A 20,637-nucleotide genomic window follows, 5' to 3' on the forward strand; every position below is an offset into this window, starting at 1 on the left:
AAAGGTTGGGGGGGGGGAAGGGGGATGCGGGGGCTCAGAGAGAAGCAAACAAAAGAGGCGATTTAATAAGCAGAAACAGAGGGGGGAGGGGAAGAAAGAAAGCAGCCCTTTAGGCCGAGATGGTTTTACATATTTTTTTTCAGGGGGTGCGGTATGTGGGAGTGGGGGGGGGCTTATTGCATCTAATTGCAATCAACAGCAGACATCTGACGCAAGTGACAGGCTCAGCAAAAAATTGCTGCTGAGAGGGGCGAAATCTTTGTCTAAAAATAATCAGCCATTCCGCACGCCGCTGGATTTTTTTCCTCTTTTTTCCCCTTTGCTATAACGGTAATCGATGCTGGAGGCTTTGGATTCCATCAATGTATAGATCTGCCCTGGCTCTGCGCTGGCGATTGTCTGCCGGCTGGCAGGAGGGGGGGAAGGGGGGGAGGAAGCCGCCCAGGCCCCCACTGTGTGATTAAGATAAGCTCAGATGCCTCCTATAAATTCCTTTATCAGTTATTAAAAAGGGGGGGAGAACAAATTCTCCGCCCGCCTGCCTGCTCCCCCCATCCCCCACAGACGCCCATGCACACACACACCCGCCCCCCAGAGAGGGGCTTGCAGCAGTTAAAGATTAGCCTTGGCTTTTCAGACGCCAATTCTTTTTTTTTTCCGAGGGTATCGATCAATAAATCAAATCAGAGGCGAATCAATCGCCCAATCAGAAGCGTCTCGCCGACCCATTACGGCTGGCGCCTGCAACCCGGCCTGGCCTTCCCCGGGCTTGCATCAACACACAGCCCCCCCCTTCCCTCTGGCCCCCCGCCAGCTCCCACTCCCGCCTAATAGACTCCCCAGCGCAAGAGCCGAAGCCCAGCGCAAGAGCAATAAATTTCCCATCTAGCAGCAGATCGAGAAACAAGGTGAACATCTGTTTTGCTGCTATGAAACTCGCCCGCCTTCTCCGGGAGCCGCAAACTGGCTCTGACACAGACCACCCCCAAAGGCCTGTTCTGGACCGCATCTCTCTCTCTCTCTCTCTCTCTCTCTCTCTCTCTCTCTCTCTCTCTCTCTCTCTCTCTCTCTCTCTCTCACACACACACACACACACACACACACACACACACACAGAGACAAGAGCATCCACTCCCACAACTGCTAGAGCGGCTTTCCACCAGTTGTTTCTATTAAGTCATTTAAAAAAGACTTTGCATCTCTGCTCTCAGACTGGACCCCCCCCACCTTGCTCTCCTCCACCCCCCTGCAGCTGCAAGAGAGAGAGAGAGAGAGAGAGAGAGAGAGAGAGAGAGAGAGAATTGCAGCCTGCTCAGTCAATAGTAAAAGCCGTCCTGGGACCCTGTAGCATGAAGGCAATTTTATGATACCCATTATGTAGCACTGTAACTTCATTAAAAGCTGTTTATCCCCTCTAAGCATTTCAAAGCACTTCCCCCTCACCCGTAAAATGGGGACTGAATTAACCCGGATGCCAAGAAGGGCCAATGCAGGGGGGGGTAGGCGGTCATTTGGGCAAGGGGTTCGAATTGTCGGCTTCCAGTTGACCCCCCTATCTGCTTTTTGATAAGGTAGTCCCGGAATAAGGGCCTAGTCCTATGCGGCGCCACTCCCAAAATACGGGAACATAAAGCATCACTGGTCATACACCTGATTAATCTAGGCTCTGGGAGTTCCAGGTTCGAATACACACTCTGCCATGGAAGCTGACTGGGTGATACTGGGCGAATGAGGCACCCCCTTAGCCTCGCCGACCTCACGGGGTTGAAGAGAAGGGGAAGGGAGAAGTGAGCTTCCCGGATGGATGGGATACAAAATACACCTGACTGGGTGACCCTCAGCACAGCCTCCGTCATACGTTTGCTGCGACAATAAAATGCTGCCTTATCCTGAACTAACCATCTGCCCGCCTTGCATGATATCGACCTCTGGCAGGGGCTCTCCAGGGTCTCGGGCAGAGCAAGAATTTTCCCCGGTGCCCTTTCACCTGACGATGCCAGGGACTGAACTTGCTCTTACCTGAACTTCTGAAAGTACAGCAGACGCCCTGCCACTGAGCAATGGATCCGTTCAAATACAGCTGTTTCATACAGAACCAGACCCTTGGTCTATTTAGCTCCCTGGCAGCAGTTTAGGCAGAGAATGGCCTTTGGAAACACCTGTCCTCCGAGGTGCCAGGTATGAAACCTGGGCCTTCCTGCCAACAAACCAGGTGCTCTGCCAGTGAACTAGGGGCCCCCCCTCTCCATCTACCCCCTTGATGAAAAAGTTCAAAAAAATGCTGCAACTGTTAACCTCACCTGGGAGTCGAGAGCCAGTTTGGTGTAGTGGTTAAGTGTCCCGACTCTAATCTGGGAGAACTGGGTTTGATTCCCCACTCTTCCACCTGCACCTGCTGGATGACCTTGGGCAAGCCATAGTCCTCTCAGAGCTGTTCTCTCAAGGGCAGTTCTGTCAGAGCTCTCCCAGCCCCACCTACCTCACAGGGTGTCTGTTGTGAGGAGGGGAGGGGAAAGGAGTTTGTAAGCCGCTCTGAAACTCCAAGTGAAGGGTGGGGTATAAATCCAATCTCTTCTCCTCCTTCTTCTTCTATTATGGCATTACATGGGGGCAGTGTTCCCTCTAAGCTGAGTTAGTGTGAGCGAGCACAGTTTGTTTAGCCTCCAACTCACACGTTTTTGTCTTAGCTCAAGAAAGATGGCTCCAGAGCAAACTACTTTATGCAGGAGCCAAATCGCTCGCTCACAACTTTAATGCCAGTGGCTCACAAAGTAGAATTTTTGCTCACAAGACTCCACAGCTTAGAGGGAGCATTGCGGGGGGGCGGAGTGTCTATATATTTTAAATCCTATTATAACGGTACAAAAAACAAGGAAAAAAGCTGGTGGATCCTCACCTACGGGACAGACCATTTAAGTAAATCAAAGGCCTGGTTTTATTGTGGATACTGACAAAAGGGGAGAGGGAACAACCCTTTCCAAATGAAGGGGGGGGGGAGACGAGAAACGGGCTCAATACCCTTCTTTTACTGGATATAAATAAGACCTTTATTACAACTTTGATATATCCTCCCCCCCCCCCACGACTTTTAAGGGCAGCCCAATAAAGTTGAAAAAGAACAAGGAAGGGAACCAACAAATGTTTAATATTCAATAAAAGTGTCAATTTTACATACGGAGGCAAATAGGCCTTTATTGAGGAATTGGTAAATTTCCTCGGAGGGAAGTAAGTGCGTTTTAGCCTTCAAGGGGTCCCCAGTGAATGAAAATGGAATGTGATTTGTGATAAAACTCAGCTGCTCCATAAAAGACGTTAAATAAATGTTGCTGTTTCACTTGGGATATACAGAATTGATTGCATTATAGACCTGTTCTAAGATGCACAATTCCCCCGCAAGGTATCTCGCTCCTTTCCGCGTGTTTGGAAGCCGGGGAGCGCAGACGATTTAGATTACATCTTAACTCGCCAGCTAATGGTGGCCTAGAATTTGCCGGGGAAGGAGAAGAAGAAGAAAAATAACACATTAAATGGTTTGTTCCTCCTTTGTTTGAGGTTTACGCGATGGCCACCAGCTCAGACGCCATTAAAGAGGGTTAGATGGATTTGCAGGGGGAGAGAGCAAGGTCTATCAGCGTGATGGCAAAACAGAGGCGGAGTGGCCCTGAATACCAGCAGCTCCAGCGGGTGGGGTGGGGGTTCCTTTGAGGCTTCCTGGCAGCATTTAGCTAGTCCCAGTTTCTGTGGGATGCAGAATGTTACCCTAGATCAGTGGTGGCGAACCTATGGCACGTGTGCCAGAGGCGGCACTCAGAGCCCTCTCAGTGGGCACGCGTGCCATCGCCCCAGCCAGGCCCAGACCATCATTAGTGTGGAATTCTCTGCCAAATAATTTTAAGTAAATGAAAGCATTTGGGATTGCTTTCCTTACTTTGTTTGGATCATCTTATGTTAATGTATGTGTGTTTTTTTTCTAAACATAAAACCTCAGTATTCAGGTTAAATGGCCATGTTGGCACTTTGCAATAAATAAGTGGGTTTTGGGTTGGAGTTGGGGCACTCGGTCTCTAAAAGGTTCAGCATCACTGCCCTAGATGGACCCAGGGTCTAACCCAAATGGTAATTCTTCTGCTCTCAATAGGGTTGCTAGGTCCCAGTTTGGTGTAGTGGTCAAGTGCGCGGACTCTGAATCTGGGAGAGCCCGGTTTGATTCCCCACTCCTCCACTTGCACGTACTGGATGACCTCGGGCAAGCCATACTTCTGTCAGAGCTGTCCTTGAAAGAGCTCTCTCAGTCTCACCTACCTCACAGGGTGAGCAGTGTTCCCTCTAAGCTGAGTTAGTGTGAGCGAGCTCGCAGGTTTTTAGCCTCCGGCTCACACATTTTTGTGGGGAGCAGTGTTCCCTCTAAACTGAGTTAGTGTGAGCTAGCTCACAGGTTTTTATCTTCCGGCTCACACATTTTTGTCTTCGTTCAGGAAGGATGGCTCCAGAGCAAACTGACTTATGCAGTAGCCAAATCGCTCGCTCACAACTTTAATGCCAGTAGCTCACAAAGTAGAATGTTTGCTCACAAAACTCTACAGCTTAGAGGGAACATTGGAGGGGAGGGGAAGGGAAAGGAGTGTGTAGGCCGCTCTGATACTCCGAGTAAAGGACGGGGTATAAATCCAATCTCTTCTTCTTCTTCTTCTCTAGCCACTGGTGGGGAAGGGTTGCCAGTTCTAGGTTGGGAACCTCCTGGAGATTTGGGGATGGAGCCTGGGGAGGACGGGGCCTCAGTAGGGTACAGTGCCCTGGCGATTACCCTCCAAATCATCCATTTTCTCCAGGAAACGGGTCTCTGTAGGCTGGAGGTGAGCTGTAATCCCCACCTGGAGGCTGGCATCCCTAGTGCTTGGATGCTCTACTTTGATGGGGAACAGGGGCGGATCTGCTACGAAACTAATGAAGCTTAAGCTTCAGGGCCCCGATCCTTTTTTTTTTTTAAATGAGCAACTTTTTTTTTAAAGGAGTGAACATTTCAAAAAAATGGATAGAGGTTTCTAAAGTGTTATTATTAAAATAAGTCTATTTTAGTGTCAGAATCATAAGCCAATGGGTTGATGTACTTAATATTGACCGTAGAAGACGCTCTAATACCTGTTTCATATGAAGAAGGAGAAGAAGAGGAGGAGGAGGAGGAGACTGGATTTATACCCCGCCCTTCACTACCTAAAGGAGTCTCAGAGCGGCTTACAAACTCCCTTCCCTTCCCCTCCCCACAACAGACACCCTGTGAGGTAGGTGGGGCTGAGAGAGCTCTGACAGAAACTGCTCTTTTCAAGAACAGCTCCTGTCAGAACTATGGCTTGCCCAAGGTCATCCAGCAGCTGCAAGTGCAGGAGTGGGGAATCAAGTCCGGTTCTCCCAGATTAGAGTCCGCGCACTTAACCACTACACCAAACTGGCTCTCAAAATGTCCCTGTAATAGGTTAGATTTTGACATTTTCTCGGGGGCTTGCAGCACTCGAACCCCCAGCTGTATGAGCTCACTGAGCTCACCAGAATCTATTCATAGCCTACATGTGGGCAGCTGGATCCTCAAATCCTTCATTGGTGCAAGGCTTAATAGTGCTGCAGCTCAGCCCTTAGTCTATCAGAACCATAAAAAGACATCTGAATTCTCAATTCAGGCCCTTTGGACCTTGTTGGATGTTGCCCTATAGTTGCTGGTACAGAAGGGGCCCCATAACAGTTCACGCTTCAGGGTCCCAAAAATGTAGGTCTACCAATAATGGGGAAATAGAATCACCCCCGTTACCTTCACTGGAGATGGCCGGCGGAGAAGAACTGGAAGTGTATCTTATGCACAAAATGGAGTAATCAGGATTGAGAACTCAGTTGACACCTCACGGTAAACTGCTTCTTGAACTGCAAGAACAGATTCCTGAAGTGCGGCACTGCTTGCGAAAATGTGCATGCAAAAAGAGAGTCGCAACAGTAAAAGTGCAGAATTTTACAAAGTTCTCCTTCCTTGCAAATGAAATGATGCCCATTAATCTAATTATAGTTTTATCATCAGGGCAGATAAAATGACCTGCGTGGCTGAAGCCAGGTCCCAAAATCATGACTATGTTGCCTTCTCTCAATTGTTTATGGGCTCCAATAAATCAATTTTTAGGGGGAGGGTGGTGAGCTGGCCAACTGGAAGGGCTTTTTGGTTCTGCACTAGAGAGGTCCAAGGAGAAAGATGAGGATTACCCAGTTCCTCCAGCCACGCTAAAGGTAAAGTTCTTGTATGGATCTCAGCTCTGTTTGTACAATAGGACAAATCAGGGGTCATTTCCTGCAGGAGCGCACAGGAGCGGAGCTCCGGCAGTAAAGAGCCCAGGGGGCGGGCACATGCAACAAGCCCCACCCCCTGCTCCCAGCAGCCCTGGGCCATGAGGAGCAAGAAGCAGCCAGGTAAGTTGCAGTGGGTGTTGCCTTCTGACACACTTCCAGTGATGTCAGGGTGTGTGACATATGCAAATAAGTTATCCCAATGAGTTATGCTAACGAGCTCCTGCACCTCTTTTTCTACGAAATGACCCCTGGGACAAATATTTATGTCTCTTGTTGGGAACTCTGAACATACACAGAGTACTCGTACTTTTTGCTTGTATTCCCACCACCATGCCATCCGGGCCGAGAGAAGATTATGCTTGTGGCCAGCCAAGCAAGCTCTGAGCTGAGAAAATCTCTGAACCTGGTTCATCGTCCTCCAAATCCAGTTCTTCCTCTTGCAGCCAACTGGCCGCTGGCTCCCAACAGAGACCATGTTCCGAGAACTAGACTTCTTTCAAACATCGGAGGGGTTGTGGCTCAATGGAAGAGCCCCTGCTCTGCATGCAGAAGGTCCCAGGTTCAATTCCCAGCATCTCCAGTTGGGAGGACCAGGCAGTAAGTGAAGTGAAAGACCTCCGTCTGGGACCCAGGAGAGTTGTTGCCAGTCAGAGTAGGCAATACTGAGCTAGAGGGACCAGTGGGCTTGCTTGGAATACAGTCATTTCATAGAGATATGGCTCCATGTCACCCGCAGGCAGAGAGGGACTGTTTTTCAGTGGAAGAGTCTCTGTTCTTTGCATGCAGACGGTCCCAGGTTCAATCCCCGGCATCCCCAGTTAAAAGGACCGGGCAGGAGGTGATGTGAAAGACCTCAGCCTGAGACCCTGGAGAGCAGCTGCCAGTCTGAGTAGACAATACTGACCTTGATGGACCAGGGGTCTGATTCAATACAAGGCAGCTTCAGGTGTGCTCACTCAGAAAAAAACAGAGAACCGTCCTGACGAGTCTGCATAATTCGGAAGGGCAGGAGACAACCAGTGTTCCCTCTAAGCTGAGTTAGTGTGAACGAGCTCACAGTTTGTTTAGCCTCCGGCTCACACATTTTTGCCTTAGCTCGGGAAGGGATGGCTCCAGAGCAAACTAATTTATGCAGTAGCCAAATGACTCGCCTCACAACTCTAATGCCAGTGGCTCACTGTCAGCTAAACTGCCATGAGTGTGGAGAAGCTTTCTCATTGCTTTGCATTCCTTCCCATGCGCTTAATTGCTTCAAAGCTGCAACGCTTATCTGTAAAGAGTTACTGGAGGAGATTGTGTTGTCTATCTTCCGTGGGAGCTTCTTCGTTCCCAGCTTCGCAACCGTTAGAGAGTCTGGCAATCTCCCGCGCTCGGGAGCACACCTAATTGGGTATTGCTTGGGGGGGGGGGGCGCATAGCCAGGGCTCTTTTTGTAGCAGGAACTCCTTTGCATATTAGGCCACACCCCCTAGTGTAGCCAATCCTCCAAGAGCTTACAAAGCTTTTCTTACAGGAGCTACTGTAAGCTCTTGGAGGATTGGCTACATTAGGGGTGTGTCGCTTAATACGCAAATGAGTACCTGCCACAAAAAGAGCCTTGCGAAATTCCCTATATCCTATTATGCGCACAGGTAGCCCGCCATTCCTAACAGTGTTCCTGTTACTGCATCTATGGCTTTTCAATAAAAGTAAAACCTTCCTGGAAGTGTGTACTTCGTTGTTTGGCTGTGGGTCCTGACACTCACAAAGTAGAATTTTTGCTCACAGGACTCCACGGCTTAGAGGGAGCATTGGAGACAACCTGAAGTCACGTGACAATCTCACCTCCCCCGGGTCCTACCTCACCTCTCTCCCTACCACCTCCTGCAGCAGGGTGGTCTTGGGGGGGGGGTGCTGTGGACCAGTGGTAGAGCATCTGCTTGGCATGCAGAAGACGCCAGGTTCAATCTCCGGCATTTCCAGTTAAAAGATCTGGCTGTAGGTGATGTGAAAGACCTCCTGCCGAGCCGCTGCCGGTCAGAGCAGACAATACCGACTTTGACGGACCGAGGGTCAGATTCTGTAGAAAGCAGCTGCAGATGTGTTCATGTGTGTTCAAGTCCCAGAACTGCCATTGATCACAGTTGCATACTTTAGAGCCAGTTTGATGTCGTGGTTAACTGTGCGGACTCTAATCTGGGAGAACCAGGTTTGATTCACCACTCCTCCACTTGCACCTGCTGGATGACCTTGGGCAAGCCGTAGTTCTGATAAGAGCTGTTCTTGAAAAAGAGCAGTTTCTGTCAGAGCTCTCTCAGCCCCACCTACCTCACAGGGTGTCTGTTGTGGGGAACGGGAGGGGAAGGAGATTGTAAGCCGCTCTGAGACTCCCTTGGGTAGTGCAGGGCGGGGTATAAATCCAATCTCCTCCTCCTCTTCTTCTACAACATATGATAAATGCAAGAATGTTAACACGCCATGACCGTTCCAAGCAAGTCTTTGAAGACAGGGTGGAAAGAAAGCGGGGGGGGGGGGGGGGGAAGGAACAGTATTCGGAGGGTAGTCAATTATCCCGATAATCACGAACAGTAATAACACAGAGGAGAAATAGTAAATGAAGCCCGGCACAGCAAATGTAAACAAAGCAATCTTCATAGAGACAAAATGTCGGGGGGGGTGGGGGGGAGAATGGGGAGCGCCACCACAGCAAGCCCAAGCCGCAAAGTCATTGCGCTGCTCCAGCATCGCTGGGAATCAATCACAGCCCGGGGTTGCCACTGTTCGGCCTGGCCCAAATCCCCGGCTTTGCCAGGAACCAGCGTGGCGTTGTAACTGTCTGGTAGCCCCTTGCTCGCTAATACGTGGCTTGGCTCCTTCAACACTGCTGGCGTTTTAAACAAAGCTAAACTCCAATCATTGTTTAATGCTTATTTTTCTTCTGTTCTGGTTCACATCCTGTGCCTCTTCATGACAGAAATTGATATTTTCCACTTAGGGATTACAAAAAGGAAAACGAGAGAAAGAGAGAGAGAGAGAACTCCATAGGTTTCAGTCTTGTGCTTCCACAGAACGACAGGTAGATTTGCGTCACCCACACCAGCTAAACAGTACTTGCAGGAGAACGAGCTTTATTCAGTCAAGTTTTATTCCTTTTATTTACGCTACTTACAGTCCACCTTTCTCACTCGAACTCAAGGTGGATTACACAGAGTGTAACCATCCTACCTATGAGAATGGTAAAGGTAAAGGTTCCCTTGCTCGAAAGCCAGTCGAATCCGACTCTAGGGTTGCGGTGCTCATCTCCGTTTCCAAGCCGAAGAGCCAGCGCTGTCCAAAGACGTTTCCATGGTCATGTGGCCGGCATGACTATACACCAAGGCGCACGGAACGCTGTCACCTTCCCACCGAAGTGGTACCTATTTATCTCCTTGAAATTTCTTGCTTTCGAACTCCTAGGTTGGCAGGAGCTGGAACTAGAGATGGGCGCTCACTCCATCATGCGGGTCTTGAACTGCTGAATTACTGACCTTCCACAGCCTGCAGTTCAGCGTCTTAGCCACTTGAGCCACCGCAGCTCCTTATGAGAAAGGACGCTGGCCTTAAACATGGCCGGGAATGGCTCCACTAATGTACCTGGAAGAGGTGGCGCTACAGAGCTTGATAGAAAACCTAACCTGTAGCAGCCTGGACTTTGCAGAAGAAACATTTCTGCCAACCAGTTCCTTGGCAGCTGCTACACACGGGACAGCTTCCCCACCGCATCGGCAATCTCGCCCAGAACCTGGCTATCCAGCTCTTCTGAGTTCCTTGTCCCACCTCACTTGTAAGACCAAGAATCCGAATGATGAAGCTCACACCTTGGCAGGAATGGGCCACTAATTGTCCCTTACCTAGACCTTCTTGTTTCACCGGAGACGGTTGTGGAACGAGGGGACGCAACGGCTCTGGCACCAAAGGAGACTTCTCATGTGCACCCGTACAACCACAGCTTGGTCTAAACAATATCCGTTGCCCAACGCTCACGTCCCACTTTGTTTTTGAGCCTCGGCCGAAGGTGCCCCCGGAAAACCGGGAAAGCGACGACCCCTCTCCCCAGGAGATCCATCATGTCCTATTAGCAACTCGGTTCCTTATTAGCAATTTCCCATCCTATCGAATTAATATTTGTTTTCACTGATACAATGCAGGCGTCTTATCGGATTAGCAACTTTCGGATCACATTAGTGCCAACAAATACTAATACGATACAATACTAATATGACGGGCCCTGACGGGAGACAGCTAATGTGAAATGACTCCTGCTCTCCCAGGTTAGCAGCACACTCTTGCCAGTCCCGGGCGGGTGAAGGTTGCGCCTTTCTAAAAATACCAACACGTGGCACAGAGGAAGGTGAGTACACCTGTCCCCTCGCAGCAGAGAGCGTTGCTCAGGCTGGGAAATGATTCTGAGAAGTACACAAACCTAATGCAATCAGCAGGGAGAAGAAGAAGAAGAGACTGGATTTATACCCTGCCCACCACTCGGAGTCTCAGAGTGGATTACAATCCCTTCCCCTCCCTCTCCCCACAACAGACACCCTGTGAGGTAGATGGGGCCGAGAGCTCTTTCCAGAACTGTCTTTGAGAGAACAGCTCTGAAAGAACTTGTGACTGACCCAAGGTCACACCAGCAGCTGCATGTGGAGGAGTGGGGGGATCAAACCCGGTTCTCCGAAATTAGAGTCTGCGCTCCTAACCACGACACCAAACTGGCTCTCCTAAATCAATTTCAGTGCTCTGGAATTGGGGAGGGGGATACCGCTGCCAACTCTGGGTTGGGAAATACCTAGAGATTTTTTTGGGGGGGGTGGAGCCTCGGAAGGTTGGGTTTGGGGAGGGGGGGCCTCAGCAGGGGATAATGCCACAGAGTCCATCCTCCAAAGCAGCCACGGTTTCCAGAGCAACGGGTCATCTGGAGATCGACCATAATAAGAGATCTCCAGGCACCACCTGGAGGTTGGCAACACTTGGGGGACTATATAGGAACTTCTGAAGCTCGAATCTCTCCAATCAACTGGGATCCACCACAGAAAAAGAAGTGTTTATTTTCTGCCCATTTGTTTACTTCCCGCTGCAGCCCAGGAGTTTCAACCCCATTAAGTGGTTTCCTGTTCTCAGCAAAAAAAAAAATTTGTTCTACTAAATTAGAATTTTGTATTCAATTAGTATTCATGTTCTCTAATATGATATAAAAGTATAATCATGTTAGCAACTTTTGAAGTCACATTAAGACTGCATAATGGGAGCACATCCCTGCCTGGAATTGCTTAGTTCTATTGTTTCTAAATATATGGTATAAAGAAATACATTTTTCCCTGGGAGGTTGGCAAGGAGCAAAGCCTCCACTTTGCATTTTAACAGGGTTCCCCCCCCCTTTCTTTCTCTGGGCAGAGAACAGGCATACGTCAGCCCACCTTCATACAAATGCTAACGGGTCTAGCTAGAGACAAAGGAACAGTCAAGCTTCTCCCTTCTCCAAGCAGGGAAAGGCTCCACATCTGACAATAGCACTACAGATAAGATCCACGTGCAAAAGAACCTCCTCAGGACAGCTCCTCCATAAGCATGTTCACCGCCTGGGGAACTCCTACAAGATAATGACTCAACCCTACCCCACCTTCCTGAGTAGATATAGATTACCCGCCTACCATTTTTCTTCTCACCTTGACACAGAGAGTATTCCATCTTTCTGTGTTATACCTCTAAGGATGCCAGTCACAGCTACTGGCGAAACATCAGGTCCTACAATGCCAAGACCACGGCCATACAATCCGGAAAATCTACAACAGCTAGGGAACAGAGAGTTGGGGGTGTCTAGAGAGGCTTGAGGAAGGAACTTTTTGGGGACAACAGGAACAGCTTCCTTGAGCTGGGCTGACCGGGGTTAAGTGGGTGGAGTACCAGAGATGATAAAATCTCCTTGCAAGAGGAAGGCATTCTCTTTTCCTTGGAAGCTACAGACAGCTTTAAGGTAAGGAAACTCTGTAGGGAACTAGAACAACTAAGCTAAAAAGCCCGCCCTATATTTTAACAGCTGATAGGGCACATAGAGAGAAAGGGACAGAGGATTTGTATTGACCAAGTTCATTTGTATTCCCCGCTCAGTCTGGTGCTGTGCTAAAAGTATGCTTGCAAACCTTTTATTTTTAATAAAGACTTTATAACTTTTGATGCTGGGAGTGGCTCTCTGTACCGCATAGACCACCACCATCTTGAACACACTATCTGAAGAGGGGTCCAGGGGAAGGCAGGCAGCTGACAAGCGGCTATTACTCAAAGGGCACCCAAGGCAGTAATCTGTCCCCGCGATGACCAGGTGCTGGGCAGCAGGAGACACTGAGGCAAGGCCTCTGAACTTGGAAGGGAAGCTGGGACTCCTGATCTTCCCAGTAGGAAATCCCAGCAACGATCAGGTAGTGGCGGTGGGCTATCCAAGAGTGGAAGAAAAGCCCTTCCAGGGAGTTGGGAACCCCTGGGGGGGGCAGGGCAAAATAGGGCCTGCAGGACAGAGCAGGTGCATTCCACCACACATGGGAAGTACAGATGCCTGGAAGCACATTTTGTGAAAACCAGCAGGAGTAAAAGTGGTCAGGATCCAGCTGAGACTTGCTTTGTTCTTGCATAAATACACAGCCAGGTGAACTCACCAGGTTCAAACACCTGCAAAGGCTTGGGAAAACACAGGGGAAAGATGGCATAAGGGCCCAATCCACCAGGATTCAGACATAAACTCCCACTGAGAGGATTTTGAAATTTTGTAATGCTTACAGACATAGGAAGCTGCCGTACTATGCCAAGGCCAACAACTGACCAAGCGTACTCACTAGTGTCTACTCTGACCGGCAGTGGCTCTCCAGGGGGGCTGTGTAGGCTGGAAAAGGCCTTTCCCAAAAACGAGTGAATGGAGATGTCAGGAACTGAACCTCGAATCTCTTGCATGCAAAGCAGGAAGTGGCGGCGGCTACAAGCATGGACGGCTTCAAGAGGGAATTGGATAATGGAGCAGAGGTCTATCAGTGGCTATTAGCCACAAGGTATAGATAGGAACTCTCAGTCTGGGGCAAGGGATGCTCTATCTTCTTGGTGCTTGGGGGTGGGGGCAACAGTGGGAGGGCTTCTAGTGTCCTGGCCCCACTGATGGACCTCCTGACGACACCTGGTATTTTTGGCCACTTAGTGATGGAGTGCTGGACTGGATGGGCCATTGGCCTGATCCAGCATTGGCTTCTCTTATGTTCTTATAAGAGGGAATTGGATAAACACATGGATCAGAGGTCCATCAGTGGCCATTAGCCATAAGGTATAGATAGGAATTCTCAGGCTGGGGCAAGTGATGCTCTGTATTCTTGGTCCTTGGGGGGGGGAGGCAACAGTGGAGGGCTTCTAGTGCCCTGGCCCCACTGCTGGACCTCCTGAGGGCCCCTGGTGTTTTTGGCCACTGTGTGACACAGGAATGTTGGACTGGATGGGCCATTTGCCTGATCCAGCATTGGCTTCTCTTATGTTCTTATGAGAGGGAATTGGATAAACATATGGAGCAGAGGTCCATGATCCATCACTGGCTATTAGCCACAAGGTATAGACAGGAACTCTCAGTCTGGGGCAAGGGATGCTCTGTATTCTTGGTGCTTGGGGGTGGGGGCAACAGTGGGAGGGCTTCTAGTGTCCTGGCCCCACTGGTGGACCTCCTGATGGCACCTGGTATTTTTGGCCACTGTGTGATGGAGTGTTGGACTGGATGGGCCATTGGCCTGACCCAGCATTGGCTTCTCTCATGTGCTTATGTTCTCCACAGAGCCATGCCCCCTTCCCCGACTCCGGCTTAGACAACCTTTCAAGGGGGATTGTGCCACCTGCCATTTCCAAGCGGAAAAGCATCTCCCGTTTTCAGTGCCCACTGCAAACCTTTGTGCTGTCTCGATGCTGGTCTTTAGAGGGTCGTTTTCTCCCTCCTCTGCCCTCCCCGCCCTTCGCATTTAATTATATTAGCAATGTCATTTAATAATATTAGCAATGATGCCATTTTTGTCACTGATATCACAATATGATGTCTGAGCCGGGGACGTCTCAGACGCCCGTAAACAAAATCATACAGGTCACCGCCGCCAGCAAGATTAGATGACACTTGTGGGCAAACAAAGCGCAGTGAGGGCAAATGAGGCGGAGGACAGTGAGGGCAAAAGAGAAGCAGGAAAATGGTTTCTCGAAGCAGCCGCAGGGAAACAAAAAGGGTCACGTAGAGCAACAAAGATGTTCAGAAATTTTTGTCATAATTGGATCAGTTATGACTTTGCTAGTTTGGAAGCAAGTCTCCAAAAACATTTCAACACAGCCCTGTTTAAAAATCAGAAATGTTTCATGTGGGATGTACGATGCCAGGGTTTCACGGCTTCACCCAGACTCAGTTTCTTCAGTCTTTCCCTTGCCAAGGCTGTGTATATTTTGCCACCATGCACAGATGTTGTGCCAGTTTCACACTGGGCACGCACATCACTCCAAACCTCAGCTTTTTATGTTTTTGTTTAAAAGCAAATCTATCTGCTTTCTTTAAAAATCCCATCAAATCGCATGGGGGGCGCCTGAAGAAATCTCAGAAGGGAATTCTGACAATCCATTCGGACAACCAATTTACCTCAGCAGGGGTGCAATTTCGGCAGGAAGGAAGTGACTGGCCGGGCTCAAAACTGGTTGTGAAAACTGGCCCTAATTTGAGGCACTACACAGAGACAGATGAAAGTTTCAATTCCATGCGGCAACCCTTAACTCCCCCACCCCACCCGGAGTCCCCCGAGGCCTGAGCTGGAAGGAACCTGTTTTACATGCTGTATAGACAGAGTGCATTTGCGTGGCAGGGAATTGATGGGGACAGGCACGGAAGGTGGCTTGGAGGAGGCGAAGTTCTCCGTGTCGCAAATGAAAAACGCTCTGCCTCATTGAAAACGAAAAGACTCTCGGTGCCGAAAATTGCAACCTCGCAGCCGAAACCGAACGGCTTCCAATCCGCCCGCCCAGCTCCCCCGCTACGGGCACTGGTGGCTGTTGCGTTCCCTGCGTATCCATTAGCACGAGGGCTTGACAGGCCAGAGCGGCTACCCAGCAGTTCTCCGAACTGTTCTGTTCACCTTTCAGTTTTCATTTTCTGGGATTTAAAGAGCACATTCAGAGGCCAGAAAAGTTCCCTCAGGGCAGCTGCGGGCTCCTCAGCCACCAACTGCCACAGAGGCTGGGCCCAGAAGCTGAGCAAAAGGCCTCCGTTTGCAAAACTACCTCATCACAACGATCATTCCCCACAGAGTTTCCAATTGGTTGTCTGTGACTCCAGCTCTGATTGGATGAGCCCCTTATAAAAACCGTCCCCTCTGCCCTCCAGAGACAGTTTGGTGTAGTGGTTAAGTGCGTGGACTCTAATCTGGGAGAACCGGGTTTGATTCCCCACTGCTCCACTTGCAGCTGCTGGATGACCTTGGGCGAGTCATAGTTCTGTCAGAGCTGTTCTTGAAAAAGAGCAGTTTCTGTCAGAGCTCTCTCAGCCCCGCCTACCTCACAGGGTGTCTGTTGTGGGGAGGGGAAGGGAAAGAAGATTGTAAGCTGCTCTGAGACTCCAAGTGAAGGGCAGGGTATCAATCCAATTTCTTCTTCTTCCTCCTCCTCCTCCTCCTCCTCCGCTGCCGCCTCAGGGTTCTGCCCAAGCAGCGAGGGGGGCTCTTTACCCCTGGCCTGTGGCCAGCATTCCACACTAGGTGAGGCTATCACATTCCCAGGTGGGGTTTTCAAAAGGCAGGAATGGGGGGGGGGACCCCCTAGTGATTTCCACATAACCAACAGGAACTTGCAGACGCCTGTTGCCAAGCCCAATTTGGAATCAATTTACGACTAGCTGCTGGAATGTAAAAATTGAATAAGAACAGCTATTTCCCCCCCCCCTTCACTGATTTACATTTGTTATTTTTCAGAAGGTTCTCCCCCTATAATGACAATAATAAATCCTTAAATTATAACTCATGCTTCCCCCACCCCGTAGGCACACATTCAGCACCTTGCCATATTTCTTCTTTTTAAAAGAGCCATTTAAACATGATAAAAGGGGAGAGGGGGAGACAGTGGTTTTAAACAAATACAACTCAAGGGCGGGGAGATCTTTTCTTTTAAAAACCCACAAAAGTATCGTTCCTTAAATGGAAACCGTTAACATCAAACATTTAAAATCCTGTTTCTTCAATGAAATCTGAGGTGAAACAAATCAGAACTTCAGGCTGAGGCGACACACCCAAGCAGCCCTGTCATGGTTTTCTAGGCCAGTTTGGTGTCGTGGTTAAGTGCGCGGACTCTAATCTGGGAGAACCCGGTTTGATTCCCCACTCCTCCACTTCTCTTCCAAGGTCACACCAGCAGCTGCATGTGGAAGAGTGGGTGCGGTCAGACAGCGTGCTGAGAGCGGGTTAAACTGCTCCGGTTCTAACCGGATTATACTTGATCTGGATAATCGCAATCACACTTACCTCCCTTATCCCGCCTCATCGGTTCCCGGCGTCTACACTACCGATGCGCGGGAGCATGTGTCGGCGGGTTTTTAATTTTTTTTCTCAGTTTGCGCATGCACAAAGGTGCTCATCTGTAGAATGGGGGGGGCGAAACTACCATCACGCATGCGCAGAACCACCAGGGCGAATCAATCCAACCCCTCCAACAAAAGACTTCCCTTTAAACGTTTGACCCGAAAATAGCCTCCACAAGATACCTAACTCATCTAAACTCTAAAACAAGTGACTGTTTCAATGTCGGTTTACTAAACACGGTAGCGGAGCTCTGCCTATGCGCGCACCGCCGACGCTCCCAAAAAATGCCGGACAAAAAGCGGAAGCCTCTGGCAGCTTTCGAGCGGGGAGGGGGTTTGAACCGGAAGTGGCTCGACACCGGAGGAGCGATCACACAGGGGGGAAATGCGGCTTTATACGGGAGAGCTGAGAAAACACCACTTTGGGACCTGGTAACAAAATACTCAGGGTTCAAGCCGCTTTGAGCTGGAAACCAATGGCTGGGGACGGGAGGCAGATGTTGACTGTGTGATCGTGCAGATAAAATCCGTTGCTGAACTGTCACTACACCAGATCAAGCGGCGCGTCTGAACGCACCCAGTGGGGAATCAAACTGGTTCTCCCAGATTAGAGTCCGCGCTCCTAACCACTACACCAAACCCTATGAGGTTGCCATCAGTCAGCTGTGACTTGATGTTACTTTTCTCCAACACCACCATACCGCCTCTCACAGAGGGATGCCAACCTCCAGGCGAACCTCCTGTTCCCTACAGAATTACAGTTATCTCCAGACTACAGATATTGGGTTCCCCTGGAGAAAATGAGAGCTTCAGAGGGTAGACTCCATGGCAGACCATGTATTCTAGGTGAAATCCCTCCCCAAAGACAGTCTTCCACATGCACCACCTCCAAATCTCCAGGAAACTTCAGAGGCTGGAGATGGCAACCAGGTTCTCACCCTTGATTCCTTTCTACGGCTGAAGAAGGCTCTTGGACCTGCGTAGACCATGAAAACACTGGTTGAAGCCAGGAATGTCGTTGTCCCCCCCCCCCAGCAACCTTGAGAAATGGGTAGGGGGGCTAGAAAACAGTCCCTGGATTGGCAGTTCATGGTTACGGGCTGTATTTATATCCTGGCCTCCCCGCAAATATTTATTCATTTATTTATTCATTCCTCAAATTTCTACCCCGCCCTCCCATCCGAACCAGGCTGGGCTCAGGGGGGTCACAACAGTTAACCTAAAAACATAGTAATAAATCCAAATACAAGTGCAAATGCATACAAAGTTAAATTCCTAAAAACAGCAACAAATGGCAGGAAACTTCAGTTTTCAAGTGGCGAACTGCCTCCTCCTCCTATATGAACCCTCCTTTGACCTCAAGGGGCTCTCTGCTCTGTGTCCCACCTACTGCCTGGAGTGCAGCAAGTGCGGACATGACCTTTTCAGGCATGGCCCCCTGGCTTTGGAATTCTTTGCATTCAGAGGCCATTTCAGCCCTCTCCATGCCTATCTACAAAGCAACCGATTTGGGATCCAGGAAGTCTTTCAACTGTCTGCAGACGTGTCTCTGTAGTTTTTATTTTAATCTCTGCTGCCAATTATATTTGCTGTTTTAATTCTGTTTTATTGCAACCGACTCTTACTATAATGTCAGCTGCTGTGGGTGTCCTCACAGACGGGTCTTAAAGGGGATTAGCCAAAATTACAAAGGAATGGCTGCTTAGTCATAATGGTGAAATGGAACTTCCATGTTCAGAGCAGGAGTAATTTCCTGCAGGAGCGCACAGGAGCGGAGCTCCGGCAGTAAGGAGCCCAGGGGGCGGGCACATGCAATAAGCTCCCAGCAGCCCTCAGTCAAGCCACAAGAAGCAGCCAGGTAAGTTGCAGAGCCCCCTCCCCGGCCCGCCTTCAGGTACAAGCTCTCCCTCATTTGTGAGGGCAGATCTGCGCGTCCCCCCCCCCCCATAGCTAGCAATCCAAAACAGTCCAGTGGAGCCTGAGTGGTGGGTGTTGCCTTCTGACACACTTCCGGTGATGTCAGGGGGTGTGGTGTATGCAAATAAGTTATGCTAATCAGTTATGCTAATGAGCTCCTGCACCTCTTTTTCTACAAAATGCCCCCTGGTTCAGAGGCAGTGAACCTCTCAATGCCAGCTGCTACTGGTGGGGCAACAAGGAGAGGTTCTGGCCTCTGTTTGTGGGGTTTCAGGGAGAATTTTGGCTGGCCACTGTGGGAAACAGCATGCTGGATAGGTGGACGCCGGGTCTGATCCAGAAAGGTTCTTCGTAAAGCAGATTAGAAATATCACCACGAGGAATCTCAGACAGGTGATATATTTTGGTTCAGGAACGGTTCCCAAGTGGTTTCTGGTCTGACATTTCAGACAGAACCATTTTAGAATCGGTTCCCTACCGGAATATATTTGTACTTTCACACACAAACGCTTCTGTCCCGTTCAAGAAATGGGGCTGAACCGTTTTACCTGTAAACAACTTCCAAGTAGTCTTCAGTTTCTTCTCCCGTATCCGAAACACTTTTTCCCGCCATTTTTTGCCTGCGCAGGCAATCTCTAGCTTTTTAAAAACATTTGCTTTAGAGCGCTATAGTTCTATAACACAGCAGCAAAAAAGCATTATAGCAACCCCATTGGAATGCCTGGAGTGTTGTGTTATAGCGCTATAGTGCTCTAAAGCGAACGTTTTAAAAAAAAAGCTGAAGATCGCCCGCATGGGCGAAAAACGGCAGGAAAAAGCACTGCAGTCTGAAATGGCAAACTGTTTCAGATCCAGCTGTTTACCAGTAGGGGAAAGCCATGTGTGAAATGGCAGCCCTATACCGGTTTACTGCACGACAGATCAAATACGGCTTCAACCCAGCTTAAAAAGGGTAATGTGAAATTCCTCCACCGTAACAACGCCAAAGCAGGGTTTTAATCATATCACTATTTGCCCTGTTTTGACATGTATATGTCCGAGGCCCACTTAAATTGATCGGTGAACTCATGCTTAAAATTCATGGCCAATTACCCGGCCAGTAGATTTACCAGGCAGCTGCTGGTGACCAATGAGACAGACGAGAAAGAGAGAGAGAGAATGTTATGTATCGATGTCCTGTGAGAACCTCTGTTCAGGGTACGCAGCCTGCACTCCCAGTCCACCCCAGTGTACAGTCTCCCCACAACCTGGATAGCATCTTTCCCCCGCTGCCTCCCACGCACCTACAGCCTTGTGGCTGCCACCCAAAAGCCGGAGTCCCGAGAAAATTCCAAATTTGCTCCACTGGTGCTGTATATCACTTTGAGATATATACCATATTAGCCAAAAGAACTGAATTATATTGCATTCATGATGCAATTAAACACTTCACTAGGAATCAATGTAAAACCGATGAGGCCTGAAAGCACTGCATATGGCTTAGAACATTATAAAACATTACCTTCACTCAAATCCTTTTCAGTAGCAATTTAAATCTTCTTACAGTTACCGCTGCCAATGGTAAACCATCTACTGATTCATAACAGCGCGAGGGAACGGATGAATTTGAAAAAAAAAAATTTATTCAACTACTAAATTACCCATGAAACCGGAATCGCTGACAGTGGTAATCTGAATTATTATTGGGCCCGGCAAGTCGTCTGCATTAGCCAATTTAAAACCACGGCTCGTGGGGTAGAAGCCAGTTAATACAGGCAGGGTGTTAAATGACGACCACGGTTCTTCATTCTATTGCTGCTTATGTTTAAAAGGTCAAGAGATAA

The sequence above is a fragment of the Gekko japonicus genome, unplaced genomic scaffold (assembly GCF_001447785.1).
Source record: "Gekko japonicus isolate JY-2015 unplaced genomic scaffold, Gekko_japonicus_V1.1 scaffold10, whole genome shotgun sequence".
In the NCBI taxonomy this organism is placed as follows: Eukaryota; Metazoa; Chordata; class Lepidosauria; order Squamata; family Gekkonidae; genus Gekko; species Gekko japonicus.